This window comes from Solanum stenotomum, chromosome 1, assembly GCF_019186545.1.
Source record: "Solanum stenotomum isolate F172 chromosome 1, ASM1918654v1, whole genome shotgun sequence".
NCBI lineage: Eukaryota > Viridiplantae > Streptophyta > Magnoliopsida > Solanales > Solanaceae > Solanum > Solanum stenotomum.
In genome coordinates this window covers 88,156,126-88,162,571 of record NC_064282.1, presented here as the reverse complement: position 1 = coordinate 88,162,571, position 6,446 = coordinate 88,156,126, and positions in this window count along the sequence as shown.

The window sequence follows — 6,446 nt, the reverse complement described above, 5'->3', positions numbered from 1 at the left end:
TTTGCCACAATAAACTTCTTCATTCCGGCATCCTCTCTTTTGTACGTCTTTTCTAAATCATCCCAGAGTTCTTTTGAGGTTTTGACATTACTGTACACATTGTACAGATCATCCTGCAGGCAACTCAGAATATATTTTTTACACAAAAAATCAGAATGTGTCCATGCTTCTGTTACCAAGAATCGTTCTTCATGCGGAGTTTCATCCGACATAATGGGAACGTTCTCAATAATGAACCTCTACAGATTCAACGTAGTCAGCTAGAAGAATATCTTTTGCTGCCATCTCTTGAAGTTGACTGCAGAAAACTTTGTAGGTTTCTCAGCCGGTGCTAGGGCAGCAGTTGAACGATTGTGTGCAACCGATGTTGTTGCAGCACTTACTGTTCCAACATTTACTTGACCTGAATTAGTCATTTTTCTCTCACAAATGGAAGACAATTTAGTATGTGAAATACTACCAGTAAAGAATAAATCCTTACACAGACTGTTTTTGATTTAAAGATAAACTTTGTATGTTCTTTTAATCGTTAATCGAATGAATTTTAAAAATTCTAATAGAGTAGAAAACCATAAAGGTTTTAATCTCCAAAAACCTCAAATACAGAAACTATTAAATTTCTTAAGATTGTTATCTTTTGTATTCAGGTTAGTCAAAAATATAGAAACAGAAAGTAGATGAAATAGACAGAATTATTTTAATCCGAGTCCACAGAAACCACTGTGTTTCCTTAAGAAATTTAATCACCTCACTCTACCCAAGGTTGCAGATTAATTCCTCCCAAGATAAAACGGATTAACCTGTTAAAGAAGTAGCGGTACCTCAAACTTCAATAACTTCAGCGAACACAAGAACAGCAACAAGAGCACACACAGACTCAGTCGATCAAAAATTTTGTTTATATAAGAAAATGTATGCAGAGAGGAAGAAACTTCAGTGGTGAAAACCGAAAAAAACATCTCTATTTATAGCCATTTACAGCAAGGAATGCGTCTGTTCAGATAACTCTGTTCAGACCCATTTTTTCCAGAACGTTGTGTCTTTTGGGAAAAATAATGACTTTTCGGAAGGAACAGGTCCCTTCAAAACGGTATTACGGTTGCATATGGATTTCAAATAAATTCCGTTGCGCCAAATTAATTCTGTTATTGAACTAAAATTCTGAATTAATTTATAAGAGAAAAGAAATGAATTAACAAGATTGATTAAATAAATTTTGTCCAAAAATATTATCAATCAATCATATCATTTGCCAAATCCAAATACAAATCCAAATCCAAATCTGAAGCCGAAGCCGAGGCCGAGCGAGGGACGACAACGGCGCGAGGGGACTCTTTCTTCGTAACCCTTTAAGAACTAAAGGAAATGTTTCCTAATATAAAGACATCAATTTCCTTTCTTCTACCAATATGGTAACAATGATTTTCATTTGCACATTGCAATGACTTTTCATTTTCCCTCCAAAATTGGTTCCCCACTTTCATTGGTTCTTTCTCTTTCCATTTTCTCTCTTTTATTTCCCATTCACTCCTTCCTAAACCCAACAATCCCCCACATAAATGGGGAATGGCTATAGTTAAAACATATGCATGAAAAACTTGTGTGTCTTGTAAGTAAGGGTTAATCGCATCTGGATAAATAGGTTTCCCTTTAAACTATCCGTAGTGAACATATATCGGATATGCTCGGTCAATTGGTAGATTTAATATCTTTGAACCGTCAAGCTTTGGTGTATACCTAGACAAAATAAGTCACACAATCAACCCTTGAACTATTTTTGGTTCTCATTGTTTTTTTCATTTCAGCAACGAACACATCTCTGTTAATAAGTGCTTAGAGAACTGGCTTTACCGGATTCTCCTTAAAGCGGCTTACACTTCACACTTACATATGTGGTTTCTAACTGTATTATCCCATAGATACACCATTTGATATACCTGTATCAAACATAGAAACCATTAAAAAGTCCTTATGCCTTTATCCTGGTTACTGAACATTGTCTCATCATGAGAATGCACCATAAAATAAGTTTTGACAATGTTGAACCGTCATCTATGACTTTGTTTGATTTACTTGAACCTAGATCTCGGGATCTCCAGTCTTCTAGGTAGAGTTACCGCCACGATGACTTGTTCTTGGCCATAGTCCCATTCACGTCGATGATCTCTCAACTCCCTCTCTAGTTAGGCCTTTTGTAAGTGGATCCGACACAATATCTTTTGACTTTACTTAGTCAATTGTGATAATTCCACTAGAGAGTAGTTGTCTAACAGAGTTATGTCTTTGTCTTATGTGACGAGACTTCCCGTTATACATAACGCTTCCAGCCCTTCCTATTACAGCTTGACTATCGCAGTGTATGCATATAGAGGCCATTGGTTTGGGCCAAAACAGAATATCTTCTAAGAAATTTCAGAGCCATTCAACTTCTTCACCTTCCTTTTCTAAGGCGATGAATTCTGACTCCATTGTAGAGTGAGCTAAATATTTTTGTTTGGATGATTTCCAAGATATTGCTCCTCCACCAATAGTGAAAACATATCCACTCATGGATTTCGTTTCAGTTGACCCAGTAATCCAATTTGCATCACTATATCCTTCAAGAACTGCTGGATATTTGTTATAATGCAAAACATAGTTTTGATTGTCTTCCAAGTACCCCAAAACTCTCTACATTGCCAACCAATGATTTTGATTGGGATTACTTGTGTATCGACTCAGTTTACTTATAGCGCACGCTATGTCTGGTCGTGTACAATTCATAATATACATCAAACTTCCCAATACTCGGGCGTAATCTAATTGAGACTGACTTTCACCTTTATTCTTAGCATGATTAAGGTTCACATCAATTGGGGTCTTTGCCTTTTTGAAATTCAAATACTTGAACTTTTCAAATACCTTTTGAATATAATGAGATTGAGACAATGCTAGACCGTTAGGAGTTTTGTGAATCTTTATTCCCAATATCAAATCGGCTACGCCTAGATCTTTCATACCAAACTTACTAGCAAGCATATGCTTAGTAGCTTTTATATTAGCAATGTCCTTGCTCATTATCAGCATGTCATCCACATATAGGCGTACAATGACTTCCTGATCCGTAGTGTCTATAATGTAAACACATTTATCACACTCATTGATCTTAAATCCATTTGACAACATGGTGTGATCAAACTTTGCTTGCCATTGTTTCGGTGCTTATTTTAGTCCATAAAGTGACTTAACAAGTTTGCATACTTTCTTTTCTTTGCCAGGAACTATGAATTCCTCAGGCTGTTCCATGTAGATCTCTTCCTCCAGCTCTCCATTTAAGAAGGCGGTTTTCACATCCATTTGATGGATTTCAAGACCGTATACTGCAGCTAGGGCAATTAAAATTTGAATTGATGTAATCCTAGTCTCTGTCGAGTATGTGTCAAAATAATCAAGACCTTCTGTCTATCTAAAGCCTTTGACAACCAGATTTGGTTTATATTTGTCAATAGTTCCATCATCTTTCATCTTCTTTTTGAAGATCCATTTTGAACCCAAGGGTTTGTTCCCTGGAGGAAGATCAACCAACTCACAGGTATGATTGATTGAGATTGATTCAATCTCACAATTGACAGCCTCCTTCCAAGAGGTTGAGTCTCTAGACAACATCACTTCCTTGAATGTTTGAGGCTCACTTTCAAGAAGGAATGTTACAAAATCATATCCAAATGTAGTAGCTGTCCTTTGACGTTTACTGCGCCTTGGACTCTCTGAATTTGTTTCATTCTATTTTGGTTCTTCTTTAGGTTGTTTAGACCCCCCACTAGATGACTCAAGTCTAGTTTTATACGGATAGATATGTTCAAAAAATTCAGCATAATCTGATTCCATTACCGTATTATCATGAATATTCAGATGTTCGGACTTATGAACCAAAAATTGACATGCCTTACTATTTGTGGCATATCCAATGAATACACAATCCACAGTCTTAGGCCCTATTATCACCCTCTTAGGTATACGAATCTGGACCTTGGCAAGACACCCCCATACTTTGAAATATTTCAAGTTGGGTTTTCTACCTTTCCATTTCTTATATGAGGCACTCTATTGAGTATTCGATATTCTGTAAGGATAGCCTCCCCCCATAAGTTTTGTGGTAAACCTGAACTTATAAGTAAGGCATTCATTATTTCCTTTAAAGTTTGGTTTATTCTTTCCGAAATTCCATTATATTGTGGAGAGTAAGGAATAGAGAGTAAGGAATAGTAGTTTGATGGATTATTCCATTTTCCAAACATATTTCTGCAAATGGAGATTCATATTCTCCACCTCTATCACTTCTGATCATTTTGATCTTTCTATCCAACTGATTTTCAACTTCAGTTTTATATTGCCTAAATGCATCTATTGCTTCATCCTTACCATTTACCAAATAGAAATAACAATATCTAGTGTAATAGTCAATAAAAGTTATGAAATACTTTTTTCCACCACGTGTTGGTGTTGACTTTATGTCACACATGTCAGTGTGAATCGGTTCTAAAGGATATGAATTCCTTGCAACAGATTTATAAGGATGATTAGCGTACTTAGATTCAACGCAAACTTGACATTTTGATTTATTGCACTCAAATTTAGGGAAAACATTTAAGTTAATCAGTTTTTGCAAGGTTTTGTTATAAACGTGTCCCAAATGTTCATGCCATAAACATTTAGACTCAAGCAAGAAAGAAGAAGCAGAGTCTTTATTCATATCAACTGCAATTACATTGAGTTTAAAAAGGCCCTCGGTGAGGTAACCTTTTCCTACATACATCTCATTGTTACTTACTACAACTTTATCAGAAACAAATACACATTTGAATCCATTCTTCCTCAGAATTGGTATAGAAACTAGGTTCTTTCGCAATTTCAGAACATACAAGACACTGTTCAAAGTCACCACCTGACCTGACATCATCTTTAAGAGGATCTTGCCAGTTCCTTCCACCTTTGCAACAGTGGAATTTGCCATTAACAACTTCTCGTCAGTAGGTACTGGAGTATATGATGAAAATAATTCTTTGTTGGCACAAACATGGCATGAGGCACCAGAATCTATCCACCATTCTCTTTGATTTCCAACCAAGTTGCATTCTAAAAGCGTTGCACAAAGATCGTCCATCTCTCCTTTAGATTCAGCCAAATTTTCTTGATCCTTCTTCTTGTACTTCTTGGGACCCCTACATTCAGTAGCCTTATGACCACGTTTCCCCCACTTTCATTGGTTCATCCTCTTTCCATTTTCTCTTTTTTATTTCCCATTCACACCTTGCCAAACCCAACAGATTCCAACATCAAGCAATCAACTTAGTTTCTCAGACTCTACTTGTGACACATTGAAATTAAGAATTGCCAAAACAGGGAAGAGGTATTCTTTTCTTTGAACTTGGTAACTTTGGAAAGAGGCATTCATTTTATAGCGGAGATAGTATAAAAACTACTAAAATTGAAAATATGAAGAAAACATGAAGTGCTTTTACAAAAATAACAACATAGATTCCAACACTAAGCTATAAGCTAAGTTACTCAGACTCTTCACTTTTGGTGCCACACGACACGACATGGGTGTGGGATCAGTGTCCAATTTGGCAACTGATTTTAGGTGCTTTGACCAAAATATATGGGGTAAGTGTGGACAGTTTTAATGATTGTCTGTAATCAATACAAAAACTAAGGTGATATTGAAGAAAATGAAATACCTTTTATCCAGAAATTTCTATGTCATTCCTTTTCTATTAATCTCCTTCCATATTCTCCACTAGTTTTCCCGTAATATCTCATAATTTTGGTTTTCTAACTCTTCTTTTTGATATTTTCATTATTTTTAGGCGAATTCCTGCACCCGTATCCCTACATGGATCCATATCCCCGAATCTTATCATGAAGAATCCAACATCGAGATCCCCACCTATATTGGACACCCGCACTGAGTCCAAGCAACTTAGGCTATAAGTTCTAAGAAACATACACCGCATTAACTACAAACAACAACATACCCAAGGAATGTTGCATCTTTCTTTCTGTTAGGCCTTGGTCAATTATAGATTCAGTGACCATGATTCAGTGCGTGATCAGATTTTAGCTAGTCCTACAATTCCTACAGTTGATGAATTATTCTCTCGTCTACTTCGTATTGTTGCGCCTCCCAGCCACAAAGTAGTTTCATCACCGACCTTTGATTCCTCTGCTCTTGCATCTCAAACTATAGAAAAACGAGTATATCAATCTATGGAGAATCAACGAGGAGGAGGTCGTCTTGGAAAACCTAGATCCAAGTGTAGTTATTGTCATAAGTCTGGACACACTCGTGACATATGTCATAATTTGCATGGTCCACCACCCAGTTATGATCCTGCTACTCTAAAGGAATATAATGAGTTCCTTCGTAATCGTGCAAGTAAGCATACATCTTCACAAGAAGCATT